The 24,804-nt window shown below is 39.9% G+C and overlaps 1 protein-coding gene across 15 annotated transcripts in view; it reads left to right on the forward strand.

Moving 5' to 3' along the window:
• Positions 1-24,804, forward strand: part of EPB41L2 (erythrocyte membrane protein band 4.1 like 2) — a 275,854-nt gene that overhangs the window by 74,582 nt on the left and 176,468 nt on the right. The window contains exon 1 of one of the 15 annotated variants that reach the window (XM_082633260.1): positions 10,874-10,956. The exons of the other annotated variants lie outside the window; for them this stretch is intronic. The gene's annotated coding sequence lies outside the window, so the exon portion shown is untranslated. Of the gene's footprint in view, positions 1-10,873; positions 10,957-24,804 lie in introns of those variants that run through there. 15 annotated transcript variants of the gene reach the window in all.

Below are 24,804 nucleotides of genomic sequence, written 5' to 3' on the forward strand. Positions count from 1 at the left end.
CTTTAATTTTTTTAGTTTGAGTGTTTTTTATCATGAAAGGATGTTGGATTTTGTCAAATACTTTTTCTCTCTATTGAGATGATCATGTATTTCTTTCTTCCTTCTATTAATATGATTTATTACAGTGATTGAATTTCACATTTTGAATCACCCTTGTATTCCTAGAGTAAGTTCCACTTGCTCATGGTGTAAGATCCTTTTAATATCTTGCTGGATTTGGTTTGCTAATATTTTGTTGAGGACTTTTGCCTCTATATTCATTAGGAATATTGGTTTATAGTTTCCTTTTTTGTGTGTGACATCTTTGTTTGGCTTTGGTATCGGGCCTCATAGAATGAGTTGGGATGTTTGGGGTTTCTTTTTGGGTTGATGAAATGTTCTAAAATTGTTCGTTGTAATGGTTGCACAACTGAGTATCCTAAAAAACATTGAATTTTATGCTTAAAGTGGGTAACTTGTATGGCATTTCAATAAAACTATTACCACCCACCCAAAAAAAACAAACAAACACCAAAACAAAACTTTAGGTGAGGTGACCTATCTTTTTTAGCCCAGAGTCCTTATACTGGCCTTCAAAGCCCTCAACAGTCTTTCCAGCTATCATATTTCAGCATTACCTCTGACTTATCTTTGTATGTGACTGATCCAGTGATAGTAGTCAGCCCACTGCCCTGCTCACTGCTTCCCCAGACCTCCAGAATATCTTGTGCATCTTTCTGCTTCACTTGCCCAAGGACTGTTCTTGCCTATTTTAAATTTTTATTATTATTTTTTTTGCGGTACACGGGCCTCTCACTGTTGTGGCCTCTCTCGTTGCGGAGCACAGGCTCCGGACGCGCAGGCTCAGCGGCCATGGCTCGCAGGCCCAGCCACTCCGTGGCATGTGGGATCTTCCCAGTCCGGGGCACGAACCCGTGTCCCCTGCATCGGCAGGCAGACTCTCAACCACTGCGCCACCAGGGAAGCCCTTGCCTATTTTGAATGTCCGTGTCCCTCTTTCCCACCGAGGACAATCTATCCTTTCTTGCAAAGTTCTGTTCAAATTTTTTCTATTTACCATTCTAGCCTGCAGTTATCTTAGTCCCAAATCCCTACATTAGATGATTATGTTATCTCACTTAAAAAATTGTTATGTGTGATCTGGAATGTGTAAGTTTCCGTAGAAGAATGGGACGGAATATTTGAAATCAGAACTACTTTGGGAAATCTGATATATGTGTTTGTAGTGTTCATAGGCATATACTTTATGCATTTACAGTTAACTCACAAGTTTATAGGGATGGCTTTTCATTTGCACTTCTCTGGTCTTCCCAAATAGTTCTCAGAGCTTTGAAGAAAGGCATGATGTGGTATACCTAGCCATTAATATTATGTGCCAGGTAAATATCTGTTGAGTTTATGTGTTTGGAAGAAAGATCCAGAATTTTCACTTGTGCTTTACAGTTTTCCTTATGTAGTTATAAAAAATATTTTTTAAGAGAGTGTATTGTATTAGAGTAGAAACAGTTGAGTAAAGTCCTAATGTATGAAGCCCATGTGCAAATGTGAGGCATAGGTAGTGAGACTGTTTATATAAAGGCTGCATTTTGGTATTCAGTGAAGTATAGCTGGGAATTTGCATAAGCATTGTGGTGTAATGTAAAGAATGTATAATGTGTTGGAGTTGTACCTAATTGATTTCAGATAAAATAGAATTGGCTTCAAGCCTGAGGCATCTGTCTCCTACATAGAAATTGGAGGTTAAGCCAGTATCCAGGTTCAGGTTTGTCTCCCTCCAGGATTGATGCTCCAGGTTCAGGTTTGTCTAACTCCAGGACTGACGATTAACTACTGTAGTATTTTGCACTCCATGCTTATTAAGGGAAGTTATTTCATTTCTCTGAGCCTCATTTTATTGACGTATAAAATGAACTTGATAATAATTACTGTGCAGAGATGTTTTGAGGCATAAATAAGGGTGTTTGTAAATAAGGGTGTTTGTAAACTCAGCAGAGAGCTTGCTCACAAAATAGGCAGGCCTATTAATCCCAGTAAAATATTTTGTTTACTTCAAAACAATTCCAACAAAAGAGATTTTGAAAGCATATCTGAAACTTACACAGAGAAACTTCCTTCTCTCTTGGCTTTAGCATATTGACTTCTTTGCTTTACATTTTGGCACAGTTTTCAGTGTTCCATTTCTCTAGAATTTAGATAATTTTCCAAGTAAGTAATTTGTTAGTAATTTCTTCCACTCTCATCTCTGTTGTTGTTCCTAATGAGTTATTGTCAGAAAAGTAATAAAATTATACCTTCTGTCATTAACCTCCCTTCTGAAGAATTTGAGAATATCTCACAGTTGTGGTTAACTGCAACTGTTATATACTATTCTTAAGCCTTAGGTTTTGAAGTTTCTGGAATGAAGTTTAGGAAGGCTGGTTTTTTTTTTTTTTAATTTTTTTTGGTTGGAAGCCATCGTAAGAATGAACTAGAGAAGTGGTTATTGGTTTTCATCTTGGGTGCAGACGTATTTGTATAAGAGTATTTTGTTGATGTTGCTATAGAAACGTAGTCAAAACTCCAGCTTGGAAAGCATCACAAATAAAGTACTGATTTGGTTACTTGAATTGTTTTTCTTATGTTGGTGTTATACCTAATTGATTTCAAAATGTCTTTGACTTTTTTATTCTTAGCTGTCACAAATATCCAGATATCAAAAGTTCAAGTCAGTATTGAGACTATTAACACTAATCATCTAAATTTTTTTGGTCACTGCTACTCCTTAGAGATTTGGGGAAAAAATTCTGTTAAGGCAAATCCAAATTTCCTGTTTGTGATGGTGATGGGTTGTAATTTAAAAAATGTGTATATCCATGTATTATAGGATAGTTTTGGTTCAGTTGGGGATTTTTCTTAATGGAAACCATGTATAGATACTTTTTTCAAGATTTATTTATATTTTCTTTTATAAATTTATTATGAAGTTGTATTGGCCATGTTGTCTATTTTAGCTTTTTAATAAAGCTACAATTTTGGATCAGGAGAAAGTGATTCCACTAAGCAGTTTGTAGGGGAAAATAGCTCTGCTTCTGGCTTTCATAGACTCTCTTGCTCAAAGGAAGGACTGCTATTGAGTCAGTTACAACTGCAGTGGAAGATGTCTTGCAGCTGTGCCTTTTTGGTTTTGTTCCAGAGATAGTATTTGTGTGTACTGTCAGAGTGTTTTAAAGACCCACCCTGGAAAGGATTCAACTCTATAAAAGGAGTTTTGTTTTATAAGCTTTCACATATTCTTATGGGGTTCTGGTGGTGACCGTGGTCTTTATTGTCTTGTCTTTTAAACTGACATCTTATTGAGACATAGGCTTCACAGTCTGAGAATAGGAATTACAGTTATAGTTATTGTATCTTGTAAAATAGATTTAGCCAAGCCCTTGGCACATGCTATAATTAAAGCAAAACAAAATATCCCTCTCCAAACCTTGTGATTTCAGTGACTTATTTTTTAGCTTCTTTTTCTGCCTCTATACAGAAGATATGAAGGTAGCACTCATTTTATTATATTCTTGGTAATTTAATAGATGTTGATTTACAAATCAGTTTATATATTAGAAGATAGCAGATTTTGTGGGGCACGCCAAGGTTTGAAATGTTTACAATGCCAATAACTTTTCATGTTGAAAATTGTTCAGTTTAACCTGTCTTGAATCCTATGTTGACATGAATGCTATTACTGAATGTATTTTAGGAGATTGACTATATTTTCTCTTGTCTTGTTTTATTTTCCTCCTCTTTTAAATGCTCCAAAGTTATCAGTTATTTGGGATGGAGAATAGGACTCCAGGTGCACAGCTGTCTTTCTAGCTTTCTTAAACCTCTTCCTCTTCCAGCCCATGTATATTTCCAGTTACCTTCTCTTTGGTCTCCAGGCTAGGGTGTCCCTCCTGCTGTCCAAGACTAAACTCTTTTCTCGAGGTTTTGATCGTTTTTCTTTCTCTTCTAAACTACCTGACGTTTGTTTTCCTTTTTCTCCTTTGTATCTTGAACCTCTCCCTACTTTGTCTTTCCTACCAAAAGCCTGCACCAAACAAAACAACCAGAACATCTCAGGTACATATATATCTTCCCGCAACCTGCACTTTTTAAATTATCTACACAGTATTCTTTTTTAAAATAATTCTTTCTTTCTTTCTTTATTTTTGGCTGTGTTGGGTCTTCGTTTCTGTGTGAGGGCTTTCTCCAGTTGCAGCAAGCAGGGGCCACTCTCCATCGCGGTGCGCGGGCCTCTCACTATCATGGCCTCTCTTGTTGCGGAGCACAGGCTCCGGACGCGCAGGCTCAGCGGCCATGGCTCACGGGCCCAGCCGCTCCGCGGCATGTGGGATCTTCCCGGACCAGGGCACGAACCCGTGTTCCCTGCATCGGCAGGCGGACTCTCAACCACTGCGCCACCAGGGAAGCCCTGCACTGCTTTTATCTTTAATGATTCTGTGCCCTTCACTTACTGTTCCAATGGTCAGGGGTGTGCTTCTACCCGCTTAAAATCGGCCCAGTAAGCTCCTCCTTCTCCTTCAAGGTCAGTTCATATGTCACCTCGGGATTCTTCCCTCATCAAGTCAGTTGTACTGTTGAAATGTTTATGCCTATATTTTAGCTCTTATTCTCTTTGGGATATAGTTATTTATTTAAAAATCTCTTGCGCTGCTGAAGCCAAGTTTTACACAGGTGTGTATTGTCAGCAGCTATCAGTAGGCAAAGAGCAATTCCTTATTGGATGAACAGATCTTAGCAAAACCTAAAAGTACGGAATTCAAGATCTCATAGGCACAGGTAATGGTGAATACTCCAGCTTAATGTTGTTTATTGTTTATTTATGTTGTAAATATAAGTGTATCTTGGTTTATTGTTTTGGATGGGTAGGGGCTGTGGCTTGAGAATGTATTAACACTTGTGTTTAGGGTTTTCTTTCATAATCCAAGTTCGGAGGGGTAAGTTTTAAAGATGAAGCTACGGAAAGAAAGGAGTGGAGCTACAGTTTCAAATTATGGAGCTAATAAGGGTGTGGAGGGTTGGAAGTACACTGGATTCTCAAACAAGTGTCCAAACCATGTAGATGGCAGATATCAGGCCAAAGGTTGGCTATGATGCAGGTGAAGTGAGGAGGAGACCCCTAGATGGGGTTGTACCTCCCTAGGGCATGTCATGTAGCTGTGCACTGCATGTTGCATACACCTTAACATCTCCCCGGCTTGTCTCAAGTGCTCAACTTTCTACAGCATGTTTTTGAAAAGAGCCCTGTGTTGACAGGTTTGATGTTTATGTGGTTGTAGCAGGGAGTCTGGGAAATACTAGTGGCCATTTTAAAGGGAAAGAAAGAAAAGAAGGGAAATTATGGAGGGTAGATTAGGGTGGGGGAACAGTTTTCCTTCTACAAGTTGAGTAAAAAACCTAAATAAATGGTCGAAGATTACTATACGTTAATATTTTTTTTTTTTTTTTTTTTCCGTACGCGGGCCTCTCACTGTTGTGGCCTCTCCCGTTGCGGAGCACAGGCTCCGGACGCGCAGGCTCAGCGGCCATGGCTCACGGGCCCAGCCGCTCCGCGGCATATGGGATCCTCCCAGACCGGGGCACGAACCCGTATCCCCTGCATCGGCAGGCGGACTCTCAACCACTGCGCCACCAGGGAGGCCCTATACGTTAATATTTGACTTTTAAGAATAAATGTAATGATATATTCAACCATTTTGAGGAGAAAGCCTAGATGAATGTTTTTGATGATTGAAATTGTGTGTTTAATAGTAATTTGCATTCATTTAGCATTTTGCACTTTACCGGTAGCTATCGTGGTGGCTATCCTGTGATGCTCACAAGAGTCCCATTATACAGGCAGGTTATCTCCTGGTACCTTCATTTTACAGACTTTGTTAGCTAAGTGACAACATGGAGATACGTCTAGACTCTTGGAGCATGAATTTAATGTTGCTGCAGATTGGGAAGAGTAAATAATTTCTCGGCAGTGACCTCTTTATTTCGGAAACATAATTTTGGGGGGAGTGGGAAGGTGTAGGATTTTTCTTGGGTCTGCAGGGTGGGGCAGAGTTGGGGGGCTTTTGGGGTCTGCTGGATGTCTAGCATCAGGGCTCTCTGTTTCTTCTGGCCCTTGGACAGCCATAAAAGGTCTCTATTGCTGGTTGTCTCCTCAACAGTGTCTCATCCCTTTCCTTCACATCCGGGCAGGGCAGTCTGCAATAGGGAAAGGCAATGGAATTATTAGGCAGAATCTGACATCTAGCCTGGGTTCTGCTCCTGACTTACGGTGTAACCTGGACAAGTAACCTAACTTCTGGGTTTCAGGTTCCCCGTGTATGAAAGGCAAGAGCTAGAGGTACATAAATGCTGAGATCTCTTTTGGTTCTGTATTTCTTTATTCTATAAAAACCCCATTTTGCTCGGTCATTTGTAGGGTGTTGCACAGGTGCTAGTATGATCTTTGTTTCTGCTTTGCATGTGATGGGCTTTGTGATAAGTACTTTTATTTTTTAATCCGTAAGGCAAGGAGGGTCATTACCACGTTATTAGCAGTAGCAGTTGTTCATCTCAAATGAGAGACGAATGAGCCTAAACATTGTCATCCTGTAATGCCTTCCTAGTCCTCCCCAGGGGAGTTGTCCACTTTGCTGTGTCTTTCCTGTACCTCTGTTATAGCCCTTATCACATGTGGTATAATTATTTGTTTATGTCTCTGTCTTCCCTGCTAGACTGTGAATTCCCTGAGGGCTGGTGTGGGGAAGAACTTTCCAGTCCTAAGGGCTTAGACCAGTGTCTGGGGTGAAGGAGGAACTCAGCAAATGTTTCTTAGATGTAAGTGGAATGAAAATAATACGTTTTAAAGTAAATGCTGGATTACTGTACTGGTCTGAATGTGTAATTCTAATAGTGATGCTTTTGAGTTTTGAAGTTAAAAAAAAAAAAGGGGGGTGGATTAGTTATTGCTTTGTCCTAACACTTTTTAGATGGTTTCAAAACATTAACCTTTTTGTTTAGAGATTCCCAACCACCATCCCTTTATTCTTTTTCTTCCCTCCTGTACCTGTTCCTGCTCTCTCTCCAAACCCCCTGTAAAAATCTGGGGTCATACAGGACTTTTCTTTCCCAGAGTCTCATAAATCTGTAATACTTTCTAATGTTATATTTTAAAAAATGTGGCAGGAAAGAGACTTTACGAATGGCTCATGTGCAGTTGTGCAAATTATTCTGGGTTTAGAGCCTGAGAGAAGTTAGACTGTGCTGGTGTGTGGTCAAAAGATAATAACTTCAGCATACAAGCCGTGGAAGTAGGGTAGTTGTTGTTTTTTGTTGTTGTTGTTGTTTTGTTTGGTTTGTTTTTTTCTCTTTTGTTGACACCAGATAGCAATGATCCTATGAAACGTGGACTGTTAGAAAATTCCGTAGTCCAATTGAAGTTCATCCAGATTGAGAGAGTCATAAAACTTTTCTCCATGTTTATTCAGGAAGGATAGTCTCGCATGATGATTGGTATATAGGAAGGTTGGATTCTCTGTAAAATCAGTAGAGTCAAAAACAGAGGGGTGGTTTTTTTATTTTTTGCAGTACTTTTTAGGTTATTTTAGGGTTATGCCAGAAAGTTGTGTTTGCTTTTTTTCTGGTTTGACAGATGATGATTGCTTCTCAATTGGAGGCTGGATGAATAAAGGTGGGAGACTGAAAGGAACCATCTTCCTCATTGTCTTTCTGTGACACTGAGAACTTTATTTTCTGCACAGAGTTTGTGTCCCTTATGGTTTTGGAGCTTTGAGTGGCCATCAGGTTATTCCATCCTCCACATCTTATTCAGTTCTGTTCCTTTTCCTCCAAGGCAGAAAGTAGGACTTATTTATTTATTTGTTTATTTGTTTGTTTGGCTGCTCTGGGTCTTAGTTGTGGCACGTGGGCTCTTCATTGCCGTGTGTGGGCTATTTTAGTTGCCACATGCAGGATCTAGTTCACTGACCAGGGATCGAACCCGGGCCCCCTACCTCGGGAGCGCAGAGTCTTAACCACTGGACCACCAAGGAAGTCCCAGGACACTTTAAAGAAGTCAAGAAATTATGATAGTGGGTTTGATTCTATTTACACATCAAACTCACATATACAAATATAGGAAACCCCTCCTCCCCTCCCCCCGCTCCCGGCCAACTCCCTTGAATACTTAAAAAATAATATTCTGAGGATAAACGTTTAATATCCCTCTTTAATGGAGCAACAAAACAGTGTCAAAACAAGGCTATTTAGGATCTGTCTAAGACAGATGTAATGGATACACATTCATATGAACGATTTTTTATATTTAGATATTTGTGGATGTTTCAGCACAAGTATTTTTATGTACTTTAACGTGTTTAAAATCTTACTGGAAATAATTTAAATGACACTGGACCTCGTTTGTGTTCAGTACCTTCTCTGCCAGTAACCCACTGAGTAACCTTATTTATAAATTATTTCACTTCTTTGGGTTTAATTTACTCATTTGGAAAGCAAGGGTGTTGAAATTGAGGTACTGCAGCATTGGTGGAAAAGTGCATTGGCTTTGGAAGGTGACTGTGCTCTCCACTGTGCCACCAGCACCACCAGTGTTGGCTTTGAAGCAGGCCAAACTGGTGGAGATTCCGGCTCCACCACTTACTGGGTATGTGAGTTTGGAAACTCATTTAAATTCTCTGGGTTCTCGTTTATCCACTGTATTAATGGTTTGTTCTTTTTCCAAAACATAGTGCCACAGAACTCACCTTCTGTCTTAATTCTCTCAACCTTTGTTCGAACAGTGAGATTCTGATGTCTTATGGGCAGGATTGAAGCCAGCAGAGGATCTTGAGCAGTAGCATTGGGTTCTGTAATTAAGAAAGTAGATGCCTTAGTCGGCTTGGGCTTCCATAACAAAATGCCATATACTCTCTTGCTTAAACAGCAAGTCTATTTCTCACACTTCTGGAGGCTGGGGGTCCAAGATCCAAGTGCCAGCTTGGTCAGTTTCTGGTGAGGACCCCCTTCTTGGCTGGTAGGTGGTTGCCTAATCTCTGTGTCCTCACATGGCGAGATGAGAGAGAGCAAGAGGGAATGAGCAAGCTGTCTGGTGTCCCTTCTTAGGCTACTAATTCCATCACGATGACCCTACCCTTATGGCCTCATCTAAATCTAATTATCTCTCAAAGGGCCCATCTCCAGATACTATCACTTTGAGGGTTAGTGCTTCAGTACATGAATTTTGGGGGGATGCAGTTCAGTCAATGGAATTAGGGGAGTTAGGAAGGCAGGAGGCACAGGGGTGATGAGAGCTTCCTGGGACAGATTGTAGAGATCTACCAATGACAGCTTCACTGGATCCAGTGCTAATGTCAGTAGTTCTGAGACTTCTGCATTCTATGGAGCAACACATTTTAGAAAAAGGTTTGGAGCCAGTATTTTTCCAAGTAAGCATATTGAACTAAGTCTGCCATTCTACTGCAGTCTTTATTGAAAAAATACATTTAAACAATGTAGGAGGAATACAGTCTGAATAAAAGATGCTTTGAATTGAATAAAATTGGCTCTACTAAAAAACTTACCAAATTGCCCTTTTGTGAACCAGTGAAAACTTTGTGGTGGGTGGGTAGTGAAGTTTACTTCCATATATAGAACGACTTTTTTTTTTTAAAAGTTTTATGTTTGTTCATTTTGACAGAGGTTAATCTCTTCAGAACTGCTACTGAAACATATTTTCGTTAAGTTCCTGTAAAGCAAACCTTACCTTTTCTCTAGGAGTGATATCTTGTTTATTTAAATATCTAATGTGTTTTATTCATAATAAAAAACATCTTTTTTTTTTTTTTTTTTTTTTTTAGGACTACGGTAGGTGAATGTGAACATATAATACTCATTGACTTAAGAATTGCTTGTTAGGGGAGCAGTATGGTATGGTAGCAGGGTCAAGTTGTACAAATGCATACGTGGATCCAGCCATAAAGGGTCTGACTATCTTGGTCCTGAGTTAATGTAAATATCTATTCTGGGGGAAAAAACGAGCAGAATTTAAATTGTCGAAATGTAAAGGGAGGGGGGTTGGTATTGTAGAATAAAGGAAGATAGGTTGTTTTTCAGATCTCTCTGACCTGAATCTTAAAATAAATATTCTCTTTTAGTGACTTTAAATTTTTGCTTCCATCTGTAGTTGTATTCGTATGACAAATGGATGTAGGATTACCTTTTGTATCCATCATTGCTCAATTTAGGATGACAGTATAATAATAAAACAGGGATTTATCAACTTTGTAACTATATGATGATACCTATAAATCTAGATTAAAATGAGTCTCCATTTAAATACTGTGTGAGTGAATAAGCAAATTCTTTTACAAATGAATCAAAATCCAGTTTTCAATATTTAAAAATGAAATATCTATATATTTGAATGGTTTTTCAATACCAAAATGTATATATCAGTTTATAAATAAAGATGATTAGACTGTATGTGGTACACATGTATGAGTACTTTTGGTGTCTATTTATGGGTGGATTAAAATGACATGAAATAAAAACAAAGTTGAAGGATGCAAACCCAAAGCAATGTAAACACTATACAAAAAAAAACGAGGAAAGAATTCCTAGCAGTAGTAGAATAGTAAGCAATTATAATCATAGGATTACAATTGTACCATTAAAACTATTCTTTACGTAAAATGTTCTTCCTTTAGTGGGTAGAACCGGCAGCAGGAGGATGACTTTTTCTTTGACCCATGTGGATTTTCTAGCTGAGGAATGAAGTAACTTGGAACCTAGCTGGGCTTTTCTACTGAGCATGCCCTTTTTCAGCAGGGTCTGGCCTGGGTGGGGCCGGTCTTGCTCATTAAGCTGTTGGAAGCTGGATTTCCATCAGCTTTCCAGTCTTCTAATGACAGGGAACAGCAGACAACGGGCTCGATATACTTTTTTAAAAGCTGAGTATGTATTTGAAGGGGTAGATTTTTAGGAAATTTCTGTTGTAGCAGTTAGGTTTGGTGATATATGCTTGTTTGTTTTTGTTTTTGAAGGAAGTTTGCCTTTGGGACTATCAGTATCTAGGAGACTTGAAAATTTGGATAATACTAATGTACAGAGTAGATGGAATCTGATTATGTGTACTATCTGGCAAGGGAATATGTTCAGTTATATTTGAACCAAGCACTGTGAAACGTACGTATGTACTTTTAGACCATTTATTTGCAAAATTCAAATGTTGAATTTTGTTAGGTTATCTTTAACATAATTGCTTTTTTAGGTTTGACCTATGAGAATAATGAAGCCAGCTGGTTTTATATATTTGCCCTGCTGTTACACAATTGATTTGTTCAGTGGTACAGTACACTATACGAAAGTTAATTATTCCTAAAGCACAGTGAGGACTATATGTAAGGTTAATAGTGTACAGTTATTTTTTTTAACATGTTAAAGGATGATAGATTTCAATTTAATTAGCATGAAGATGAAGCATTTTATAAATTAATTCCTTTGATTAAAAAATGTATTGTGGCTAGCAGAGATTTGAATTTGTTTTTTAGCATCTGCAGATTAGTGGCCATTAAGAACTATCAAGAATTGTATATTGTTTTAATGCTGTCACAGCCTAAGTAAATATTAATTGAATAATAGGTATCAACATCTTTTCCTGAATATTTAATCTGTTGTCACATTGAAGAAATGTGAAAACTCACCGTGTTGCCCAGATTCAAGCATCCAGACTTAGAAGAAATCGTCTTCATGCTTTTTCTTGATATACTTTACCACTCTAACAACCTTCCTTCAAAAAGAACCTTGTTTTGATGCTACTTTCTAACAAAGTGAAAAGCAGTACTATTGTGAGGGCCAGATGACCTCTGTAAGTTCCTTCTTTATTGTTGACACTGCAGGGAATGTTTTTATAAGACTGAGGTAATTACCTAGTATTTTTGGGGGGGGGGCTGCATGTATCCTCGTGAAGTTTAAGTTTTCTATTTTTAGGTTCAACAAAGAATTGTCTTTTCAAATTATTGGCAACTCTGGTGAGGGAATAGATGACTGTGGAGTTGATGCTGATGATCTGGATAGCCATTCATAGGACCCGCACCTCCCCTGTGGACCATCTCCTTTGGAGTGTTCCATTGCACATTGTATGATATATTGATGACCTATAGTTTAACGTCATAGCTGGATCACAAAGTTGGAAAGGGAAATTTTAAACTTTGACATTTTCTTGGTTTGAAATTTTTGGTGGATTCCAAGGGTTGAATGCCTGGCATATTATTCACCAACAGACTCCTCCACCAAATCACATTTACAGATGTTGAATTTTGAGAATCTTACCTCCAAAGAAACAAATATATTTAGCCAAAGTAAAAACTTGTCCTGGCCAGCCCCACCTAAAAAGTAGTTATTTGAAGCTTTTGCTGAACTAAACCAATGCTCACAGTAGAACTACTTGGGGGAAAAAAGTTTTTAAGCATTCCAAATGGCATGTCTGTAATTCCACTGTAGTTACAGCTTTTCCCGCCTGGTGAAAGTTGCTTTTATCATACCAGGCTTGTAGGGTCCACATGCTAACAGTCTATGGCACCTTCTGCTGACCAACTGGAAGACTGGCGTCAACACTGGGATCTGCTTACCTAAGCGAGAAAAATCGTTCAGTTTATAGTCTCATATTTTAAAAATACATGCTATGCGTTGACATAACTCTTTGGCAGTGCTGTAAATATTGTAAAATGGCAGAAGAGCTAACGACCAAAACTTAAAAAGTGAATTCTATTTTTGACAAGGTTTAGATATTCACGCCTGTCAACTGCAGCATTCCAAAGCTTATGGAGAAGAGGATTTGAAAGCGCGAGATCAGTGTAGGCTCCAGCCTGGTGGCCTTGTCATCGTGTGGGGAGTTGATTGAGTGTGACAGGCTTTTGTCTTATGACCTATTAAAGTGCAGTGTCTGCAGCCTGTGCATTTGTCCTGTGCAGTTAACCTTGGTGGATTTGTCGTTAGCTTATTTGAGAAAAGCCTGCCGAACCGCTGTTATTTTTTAGCTAAAGCATTTTGAGTTCGATTCATAGAAAAATAGTATTAGACTGGTTGTAGATTACCACTTGATACTAAGTGAGTTTACCAATGGGGCTGAGTAGGGATTCCATGCAGAAGGTAGTTGTGGGATGAGCTCAGACAAAGTATACTCCCTGGTATCTGAAACCACCAGGAGGGAATTTTGGTGGTGTTTTTGCTCTGTTTTGAGCCTGGTTATGACATTATCAGAAGAAACTGCACATAAGTGTATTTTTCTTCTCTCTAGAATGTTCTATTTAATGATGGTGGTCCAAAGAAATGCTCCCCGAACACTAGAAACATCACAAAAGACATCAAGAAGCCACCGGATGCATAACAACAGTGCACTGGGAACATGCAGTTACTCATCTGCACAGAAGATTCCCCCCTTCATGGGCGCAGAGGACCAGATGCTGGGCAGGGAAGGGGTGTGGATAGGAAACATGACATCCTTGTGCTGGTCCAGCCAATTTTATTCCTGCCTTTCCCTATAAATGAGGAAACTTCTGACCAAGACTGGAGATGTTTGTGTGTGACCAGCTTAGGAATTTAGTAAGAATCTTCCCGTTCTGTTTTACTCTCCTTTGAAAACATTTCCTCAACTTTCAGAGAAATCTGTTTCCAAGTTCCCTGTTCCAACTCCTCCAGCAGAGAATTTAGGAATAATCTTTTTGGCCTGCCTGCGTAGGCACCAGTATTATTGTTAGCAAAAGACAGCTTTTTGTTTTAAGTCCACGCTGAGGAGAAGGAGGATAAAAAGCTAGCAAGGTTTCCTAAGGAACTATTAGGAAAAACTATAAGTTGTTGTTGTTGTTTTTAAATAGATACTCAATATACTTCTTAAAAGATGTCTGGCTGCTCTAAAAGCTTAGGTTTTGAGCTTGTCCCACTTTGGAGAGCAGTCTGTACAGGGTAAGAGGTGGGTTTGTGAAGTATGCTGGATCGGAGGTTAGCAGAAATCGGTTTCTTTGAGGATATAGAGATAATCTTAAACATCATATGCCAGGAAATCAGTTTTATTTTAGGCTATCTTAATGCTGCTGCTAAGCTGGAATAGACTGGAAGGCTTTTGCACCCAGACTGTTCTGAGGCCAGAACTATGTGACAGGGCAAGGTGACACCATCACTTGTGGCAATGTGGCATTCAGGTTGTCTCCAAGGAAGCCGACCACTTGTGCTGGGTTCACTTAATGCGTAAGATATTTTAATGAGTAAGTATTGCCTTTCTAATAAAGCGTTTACGTGCTTCAGTTTGTGCAAACTTCTGCTCAGTGAAAACTTTGTCTCCATATCTGCTCCTTTGTACCTCATCTACCCAGGGTCAACCACCATTCCCCATAATCACTGCTATTTTCTATATGCATATACAGGCAAACATGTGCATATGGGTTCACCTCCCACACACTTTGCTTTCAACCCACAAGGTGTAGCATATCATATGTGCTATCTGAATCTTGCTTTCTGTGCTTAACATGGTAACTTGGAGATATTTCTATAACAGGAGTGGAAACCTTCCTCTTTTTATTTCTTTATAGCTGCATAGTATTCTGTCGTGTGAATGTCGCATAATGTCACCTATTGATGGACATTGATCTTTTGCTGTTACGAGCAGTGTTATAATGAATCTTCCGTACGTAATTTTACTCTTTTACTGGCAACTATCTGAGAATGCCTCTGTTGCCATAGTCTTGCTCAATGATTACATAATTGAGCTTTTGGATTTTTCCATTCTGATTTTTTAGCTTGTATTTATTTTACTATGGGTGTGGTAAGCATCTTGTCATGGGTTCATGTGTCCCTTGTATTTCTTTTCTTCCTGTTAACTCTGTACTCATCCAGTAGCCACTTTTTTCCCTATTGCGGGGGGTTGGTCAGCCTAGCCGACTTAATTTGTTTCGGAGTTTTTGATGTTGAGGGAATTTATAATCAGGACTATTTTATTTGCCTTTTTATTCAAATTACTTAAGTTTTGCTAGAGAGCAAACATGTTTCTAGCAAAAACAATTGAGAGTGAGAATTAAGTGCTCCTTAAAAAGCATGATGCCTATTTGTATTTTATGAGTGTTTAACCAAGCTTTCCCATGTGTGACTTCCTGAAGAGATGACCGTGGTAGTTTTAAAGAAAACCGTGCCAGCTTTTCAAAACTAATTTCTAAATCTAAATTACCAAAATTTCTGAATTAGTGACAAGTGGTTTAAATATACGTTAATGCTAATATTGGTACCTCTGTCCCCCACTAGGCTGGGAGTGGGCTTCTTTCATCTGTATTGCTGATATCTGGTACATATGCTATGAAAGTCCTCAGAAAACATTTGTTTTGAAAGAAGGGGCTAAGATAGTGATATAACCCATATCCTGAAAGTGGGTAAAACTTTTCAGGGGCTCAATTAGAGCATGTTGCTTAGGATTGTAAACTACCAAATGGTAGTAATAGCTTATTGATTTTTGTTTTTCAACAAATAATGAACTTTAAGGAATTACGCTAGGTGCTGGTTATAGAGCAGTGAAGTTGTTTGGGATTGGTGGCAGGATTGCCTAAAGCCTCTGGAGCTGGATGGCCTGGGTTTGGATCCTGGCCCTTCCATTTATCGGTTGTGTGGCTCTGCTCATGTTATTTATCCTCCTTTTACCTTCTTCATCTGCAACGTGGGAGTAATTTTAGTTCCTCCCTCAGAGGGTTGTGAATTAAAGGGATTGCTACATGCAGAGTCTCTAGAATAGTGCTCAACCGATAGCTGATATTATTATTTATTGTTATTTCTGTCGTTACTGTTAATGCTGTCACTACCATTAGTGAAGAAACAGATGCAGTCCCTTCTTTTATAGAATCCCTATATGATGACAGTGGCCCGCCATTTATTATGAATTTATTATGTGCCAGGCACTTTATGTATAGCATCTAATTTAATCCTTAGAGCCACCCAGCAGGTACGTATTAATATCCCTGTTTTGCTTATGAGGAAGCTGAGACTCAGTGACGCTAAATAACTTGTCCGTGGTTATGTGGCTAGTATGAAGCAGAGCTGGAATTCTAATCCTGGTCTGTTTAGTTCCCAGACTTCATCTCCAAACCATCATGTTATTTTATCCAAAGATTAGTTCGTTTCGCACACAAAGAATGTAGCTCCGGCTCTGGCCTTTACAAAAATCAGGGCCCCATCTGAGAGAAGGAATTTGAGCAAATGCAGTTCATCAGTAATTCTGACCATACAACTCAGTGGGCATAGTTGATTAATGAAGAGCCAGCAGTGTTCTGGATGTCTCTGTCACCTTGGTGAGGGTGCGCTGTCAGAGTGCCCAATATGACAAGGTTTATATGCATTTTGATTATGAGAATGATGTGCAGTATTGGGACCCTTGATGATTTATGCACAGCCTCTGGTATACTGAGCTCCAGGAAAGGGCAGCTCTTCCTAGGGTGACCTAGTTGCTTGCGGAGGAGACTGCCTGGCACAGATTTCTTTCTTGACTTGATTCTTGATGAGAACAGCAGGGGCTTGCTATTAACAAATAATATTGTTAGCAATTATCTTGGGTGTTATTTGACTTGGACATTGCAGAGAATAATGCCTTGGTTTTCTTTTTTTAAAAATTTTTATTTATTTTTGGCTGTGTTGGGTCTCTGTTGCTGCGTGCGGGCTTTCTCTAGTTGCGGCGAGCGGGGGCTACCTTTCATTGCGGTGCGCGGGCTCTAGGGCCTGCGGGCTTCAGTAGTTGTGGCACACGGGATCAGTAGTTGTGGCTTGTGGGCTCTAGAGCGCAGGCTCAGTAGTTGTGGCGCACGGGCTTAGTGGCTCCGCGGCATGTGGGATCTTCCCGGACCAGGGCTTGAACCCGTGTCCCCTGAATTGGCAGGCGGATTCTTAACCACTGCGCCACCAGCGAAGCCCTGCCTTGGTTTTCATATACCTTCCTCTCCAATCTATGAAGGAGGGGAACCTTACACTTTGAACTCTAAGATAGTTTAATTTGTTTCATTTTTATTTAAAGTTGTTAGAATGAAGAATTAATGGTTTATCTCACTAACATTAACTCAAATATTAGGTTTTTAAAAATTGAGCATCTGAAATAAGTGGAACATTTCGACAACCATGGCTCTTAGGCGTGAGGGCCGTAAAACGCAGTGGGGAGTAATAATTACCTGAGATGGTTCTACATGTGCTCCCAGTTTCTTAGGGCTTATTTTCTAATGCTTGCTCAGGTTACACAGAGGCTAATAGTGGCTGCAAGAAACCGCAACCCCAGCTTAATTGTTTAAACCGTAGGGGAGGATGTTATCTCACATAACAGGAAGCTCAAACTCTGGGCCCTGGACCTGGCCACGTGTAGCATGCGCAGTGGGCTGGTCCTCTTCTCTGTGACCCTCTCGCCAATGCCCTTTACTATATGTTACTTTGTCTTTAGACCTTCCCCTCTCATGGATTATTCAAGATGGTAACAACCTTTCTAGGAATCATGTATACAGTGTTCAGAAAAAGAAGAGGGGCCGTCTCATGGCTCTTTTTAGAAGGAGGAATCTTTCCCCAGGAGCCCCCACCGGCAGACCTTTTACATGTCTTTTTGGCAAAGGGGAGGGGAACTACCACGATTGCCCTAGACGAGCAGACCATTACCTTGTGGCCTCATCTGGAGCCAGCCTCCACTGGCACGCAGGGGGAAAAGCAAGAAAAGCTGAACAAAATTTGAGTTCTGTTAAAAAGTAGAAAGGTTGGAGGAAATTCATGCTCTGAATGTAACCCGATCCTGCCTAGACTTGAATTAGCAAAGGGCTACAGTTCGTATCTTTTGTATATGTGGGTTTAATTTAAACCAGATGTTTGCTTATATCTTTATAGAAATAGTTCTCTCTCTCTTATAGGTCCTTTACCCTTTAAAGAAACCAAACAAGCGATATAATGTGTTATTAAGGTAACTAGGGTGGGCAACATTGAATTATTTAAAAAATAACTCTTGTTTATCCTCATCATATAGATAATTTAAACTAACAAATAGTCCCTTTGGAATGTAGTTGTACTTATTTGGATATGGGATATAGTATTTTCTAGACCTTTTGACACTTAAGAAAAATAAACCTACAAGGGAGAGGAATTACTTGCAGTCAGCTCTCAGTCTGCCTGTTTTTGTTATTCCTTCTCCCTCTCCAGATATTTCTTTCTCCTGTTTCCTCCCTTTCCTCCTCCTCCTCCTTCTTTTCCCTCCTTCCCTTTTTTTTTTTTAAATTTTTTTTGCAGTTCGCGGGCCTCTCACTGTTGGGGCCCCTCCCGTTGCGGAGCACAGGCTCCGGACGCACAGGCTCAGCGGCCATGGCTCACGGGCCCAGCCGCTCTGCGGCATGTGGGATCCTCCCGGACCGGGGCACGAACCCGTGTCCCCTGCATCGGCAGGCGGACTCTCAACCACTGCGCCACCAGGGAAGCCCCCCTCCTTCCCTTTTTGAAAACATGTTGGCTATTATTTGAGAAGCATCACTCTTATTACTTCCTTAGCAGAGTTAGGTGGTTGCTGAATCATTCCTTTCTTGGGGTTGCTGTTTTGTTTCTCTCACAGTCAGCGCTTTAAGGGAAGGTCGTGGGGCTATTGAAAGACCTTTTCTTGGGATACAGGCTGTTTGGGGAGATGAACATAAGCAAGTGATCGTAGGTATCAGAAAGTGGCTCACCATATCCTCTGCCCGGTCACACGACGGATAAAAACAGGATTTGTCAGAGTGGAAAATGACCGAATTGGAACTGTGTACACGTTGCCAGTATTTTTTAAGTTTAATTGTTATTTGTTACACAGTTTTGTTCCTGCCTCAAAACTCAAAGGAAAGCCTCTCTCCATACCTGCATTTTCAAGTTTAGAAATGCGTATTTCCCCCTTTTGTAAACCTTCAGTCCCCTAACGAATGGATTGAGCTCTGTTGATAGAAATCAAAGACCTCCTGTTGCTTGTGATCTCAGCAGAGGATGGGAGCCACTCAGCTGGCAGCAGCACCTACCCTGTTCAGGGATTTTATTCACAGTGAGGTCTCTTAGAGCAGCACTGGTTCTCTCAAGGTTTTAAGGAAACATCTGGACCCAATAATTAGCATGAACTTCTTGCTTGAAGTTCTTTGTATGAGTGTCTAGAGTTGTGCATGTATCTGCTTGCCTGGCTTTGCTTGCTGTTGTACTCTGATTAAGGGCTAGCGCTCTCAGCAGCATAATGTTACCGGCTAGGTGGTTTAAGCTAGTGGTAGTGACAACATCTTGGAACTTACCTCCTTTTTTAAGCATCAGAAAAAAAGAATAGTTTCGCATAACACAGCTCCTTACCTAAACAGTGCTGATCCTCTGTTGATGATGGTTTTCTGCTTGGTCGTGTGTTAAATGATGCATGCTTTTTTCTCATGGAGCTGTTACAATAATGAACACTTTTGTCAACCCGGATGGAGCATGCCAACATGGTAATTGTGTCAAAACCACATGACTGTCTAATGGGCTGGCTGTTCACAGCAGTGTTCTTTTTGGTTGCTGGTAAGTAGAGAGGTCTTTACTTAGTATGTTATATAACTATACTAACGATGGATTTTAGGTATTTGTAATTAAAGCTTAGTGGAATGAGCATTGCTTGAGTTTGGGAAACTGTAGTTCTTTGTTTTTGGCTTTACCCACCTGGCTTTGTGATCTCAGGCAAATCTCCTAGTCTTTCGGAGCCTCAGTTTCCTTGTTGATAAGATAAAATGAGGGTATTAGGCCAGATGATCTCACAACACTCATTGAGTAAATATTTTTCTGGTGTCCCTTATGTGCCAGTCTAGGTGCTGGGAACATAGCAGTGAAAAAAAGAGAAAGATCCTGAGATCCCAGCCCTCAGGGGGCTTTCATTTTAATAGAGGGCTTGTGTTCTGCTTCAGGAGTTTCCATTTTAGTGGGCAGTGGTATTTAAAGGCTTATCCACATTGGAAACTCTGAGCGATACAGGCATGATAATTGTGGTAAACTGATGTGCTATAATCATGTTTTCTCGATGGTGGTAATTTGTTCAAGAAACCATTTTGTCAACAAAGAAGGTGATGTTTAGGTTTGATTTAAACACTGTTGATCTCTTGAAACTATTTTAAGAATGTACTTATTTACATAAATTATATCTCCCCTTATTGTTGAATATTTACAATCCATTTAGCCATTTCCATTGTATTTTATCTTGTAATTTCCCTTTGCAACACTGCTCAGCTCTAAAGTTTGTAAAACTTAAAAGTCTTGCGAGTACAGTTGTGGTTGAGGACTGCCTTGTGAGACTCAGTGGTGTGGTGTGGTTTACCTGTGCTCTTTGTGTCTGTAGTAGCACCTTGTCTTTGTTTTTTGTTTTGTTTTGTTTTTTTTTTTAATTTTATTTATTTATTTATTTTTGGCTGTGTTGGGTCTTTGTTGCTGTGTGCGGGCTTTCTCTAGTTGCGAGCGGGGGCTCCTCTTCCTTGCGGTGTGCGGGCTTCTCATTGTGGTGGCTTCTCTTGTTGTGGAGCACGGGCTCTAGGCACGCGGGCTTCAGTAGTTGTGGCACGTGGGCTTCAGTAGTTGTGGCACGCGTGGCACGCGAGCTCAGTAGTTGTGGCTCACGGGCTTAGTTGCTCCGCAGCATGTGGGATCTTCCCAGACCAGGGCTCGAACCCGTGTCCCCTGCATTGGCAGGCAGATTCTTAACCACTGTGCCACCAGGGAAGCCCTTGTCTTTGGTTTTGATCTATCAGCTCAGTTGTGATTACATGGCCAGGTAATAACCTTCAAATACGATTTTCTTGGTGGTGGGAACTCATTGGTATATTTCTTATTTGGGGGAGGGGCAGGGCTAATTATAGTAAATCACAGAATAGATTCATGTTGTTCTGTAATCTTTTTGACAGACCGGCATGAATCGTCTTTGAGGACTTAAGCCAAGGGCTCTGGTTGTTTCCGTCTTTCATACACAATGGAGTTGTGACTGCGTTAAAAAATACGGGTGTGCACAGCTGTGTGGTCCTCCATTCAGTGGCCTTGGACAAGTCACTTAACTTCTACTCTTCCATTTATTACCACAAAATGGGACTAATACCTACTCTGTAGGATGTTGTGAGGAGCAGAAATCCTAAGTGTGATGTCTGACTCAGTAAGCAGTGAGTGATAGAGCTTAGGATGAAAATGCAGATATTAATGCTTTTAACATAACATTTAGTTTTATATTTCATTGCTTCTGAAATGTTTTGACCCAAAATCAGCTTTAGTTGATCAGTCTCCAGATTGTTTCTCACAGCCAAAGTAATTAGAGAGCTGCCAATTATCTTGGTTAGCTCAGACAAATGTGAGGCATTTTTGTTTTCATTTTACCAGGGTATTGATTCAGCTCTCAAAATGTAATTAGAGAGTATATGCTGAAAGTCAACTTTGGTCATTTCATGATCAATGTAAATAATATTTTCCACTTAATTGGTACCTCGAAAATGGTACCTTAAAGAAGGAAAAAAGATTTTCTGTGCAATATGGAGCCAGTTCAAGTACTCATGAGGGTCTTACTGGAAGACATGATTTTGAACTTTAAGTGCCTAAGAATAAGATGTAAGATTGGACATGTGTATATTATAGTTACCTAACTGTTCCCTCTTTTGTAGCATTGCCCTCAAGGACATTACTGTCCCCTGATCTCCCTGTCTCACTGTGTATTTCTTCTCACCCTTGTGCCTTTTCCCTCTGCCTGGCCCTTAAATGTTGGTGGTTACAAGGGTTCTCTTCAGGGCCCTCTAAGCTCGAACTCTACTTTTTTTTCTAGGTGGTGTCAATGTCACTTGTGCTTTTAGCTATCACTCATGTGATGACAACTCCCAAATCTGTATCTCTAGTGCATATTTGGTCTCCTTTTAAGACCTGTGTGTCAAGTGGCCACAGACTTCTCAGTCGCAATGAACTAAAAATCAAGTTTAATTGTGTCAACCAGGCCTTCTTTTCCTCAAGTTCCCTATTTCCATGATGGTTCTACCATCACCCAGGCTCTCATAACTTGGGACTTTTCCTGGACTCTTTCTTCTCTTTGACTTGCTATTTTCAGTTAGACACCACGTCATGTGCAGTCTTTGTCTTTACCATTTGATTCATTTCTTATCCTATACCTCGCTGCTTCCTCCGGAGTACAGACCATTATCTCATCATGCCTGGATTATAGCACCAGACTCCTGGATGCCTTTCTGTTTCATTCTCTTCTCTCATCCTGTACTTTACAGCAGGGTTGGGCTATCCCAAATGTGAATTTGATTACTTTACTCCTCTACTTAAAGTGCTTATACGACTTCTCACTGCCTTTAAATCAACCTCCAGACCTTTCTTAGCATGACATGTAAAACCTTTCATGTTCTGGCTTCTGTCTACTTCTCCTGCTTCATCATCAGCAATTCACTTTCCTCCTTCCCGCACATCCCCACTCACAAGCCCCCACTTCGCTTGTACAGTGTTTTATTGTTCAGTACTTGTAGTTTCCTACAGGAGGAATATCCTCATGTTTCTACACAACTTGCCTATGCCTGGCACGTGCTTCCCATTTTGATTCTCTTGCCTGAATAATGAATACTCATTATTTTAAAGCAACTCCAATGTCAGCTTTTGCAGAAAGGCTTGCCTAATGACCCTCATCTCCTAATCCAGGTTAAGTGTTTGTGCTGTGCTTTTTAAGCAGCATGCTCTTCATTTATCTATACCCCGACTCTGCTAGCTCCTTGAAGGTAGTCTTTTATTCATGTGCCTAGGGCTTGGCATATTGTAGGGGCCCACTAAATATAGACTGACTGACTGAATGAATGTTTTTATGCTCGCCTATTACAAGTATGTAACAATTTAAGTTATTATTTTTTAATTGAGATATCACCCCTTTAAAGTTTACAGTTCAGTGGTTTTGAGTATATTCACAAGGCTGTTCAACCATCACCGCTGTCAAATTCCAGAATATTTTCATCACCCCCAAAAGAAACCCTGTACCCATTAACAGTTGCTCCCATTCTCGCCTCCTTCCAGCCCTTCGCAACCACTAATCTACTTCTTGTCTCTGTGGATTTGCCTTTTCTGGAAATTTTATACAAATGGCCTTTTGTATCTGGCTTTTCCTTAGCATAATGTTTTCAAGGTTCAGTAGTCTTCCTTTTCAAGACTACTTAATTTTCTGTTGTATGGATGTATCACATTTTGTTTATCCATCCATTAGTTGGTGGCCATTTGGATTGTTCCCGTTTTTTGACTGTTATGAATAATGCTGTTAGAAACGTTCATTTACAAGTTTTGGGGTAAACATATGTTTTCATTTCTCTTGGGTAGATACCTAGGAGTGGAATTGCTGGGTCATACAGTAACTTTATGTTTAATTTTTTGAGGAACTGCCAAACTGCTTTTCAGAGTGGCTGTACCATTTTACATTCTTGCCAGCAATGTTGAGAGTCCCCAAATTTCCAATAACCTCACAAATACTTGTTCCTCTCTGCCTTTGATTATAGCCATACTGGTGGATGTGAAGTGGTATCTCATAGTGGTTTTGATTTGCATTTCCCTAATGACTGCTAACGTTCAGCATCATTTCAAGTTCTTATTGGTCACTTTTTCTTTGGAGAAATTCTACTCAAATCCTTTTGTGCATTAAGAAAATTTCTTTTTTTGGTCTTTATTGTTGAGTTGTAAGAGTTCTTTTTATATTCTGGATACAGGACTCCTCAGATATATGATTTGCAAAAGACGGTGAATAATATTTTAAGAAACAAGTATAGTACTGATACATGCTACAGCATGGATGAACCTTGAAAATGTTATGCTAAGTGAAAATGCCACAAGTTATATGATTCCATTTATTTGAAATGTCAAATAGGCAAATCTATACAGACTGAAAGTAGTTTAGTGATTTCCATGGGCTGCAGGAAGGAGAGGCTGGAGAGTAACTGTTAATGGTATGGTGTTTCTTTTGGGGATGATGAAAGTGTTCTAGGATTAAACAGTGGTGATGGTTGCACAACCTTTTGAATATGCTTAGAATAACTAACTGTACAGTTTAAAAGGGTGAATTTTATGGAATGTGAATTATATATCAATAAATCTTTAAAAAGAAAAATCAAGTGTATTTTATTTTTTGAACTTTTCAAGTTTGTACCACTTTTGAAGATAGCTGTGAAATTTCCCATTAGTCAGGGTGCCAGGCCTTTGAGTATATTTATCCTTGGCAAGAGAGGAGACAGTGTGCTGTGTCTGATGTCCCTATTGTTTTTTTTTTTGTTTGTTTGTTTTTTTTTTTGTTTTTTTTTTTTTTTTTGCTGTACATGGGCCTCTCGCTGTTGTGGCCTCTCCCGTTGGGGAGCACAGGCTCCGGACACGCACGCTTGGCGGCCATGGCTCATGGGCCCAGCCGCTCCGTGGCATGTGGGATCTTCCCGGACCGGGGCACGAACCCATGTCCCCTGCATTGGCAGGCGGACTCTCAACCACTGCGCCACCAGGGAAGCCCCCCTATTGTTTTTTATTTAATTTTTTTTTCATTTTTTAATTGAGGTATAGTTGATGTACAATATTATGTAAGTTACAGGTGTACAACATAGTGATTCACAATTTTTAAAGGTTATATTCCATTAATAATTATTATAAAATGCTGGCGATATTTCCTGTGTTGTACAGTATATACTTGTAGTTTATTTATTTTATGCATAGTAGTTTGTACTTCTTAATCCTTTACCCCTATCCTGCCCCTCCTCCTTTCCTTGTCCCCACTTGTAACCACTAGTTTGTTTGCTATAT

Source organism: Mesoplodon mirus (genome assembly GCF_964341445.2).
Source record: "Mesoplodon mirus genome assembly, chromosome: 10".
In the NCBI taxonomy this organism is placed as follows: Eukaryota; Metazoa; Chordata; class Mammalia; order Artiodactyla; family Ziphiidae; genus Mesoplodon; species Mesoplodon mirus.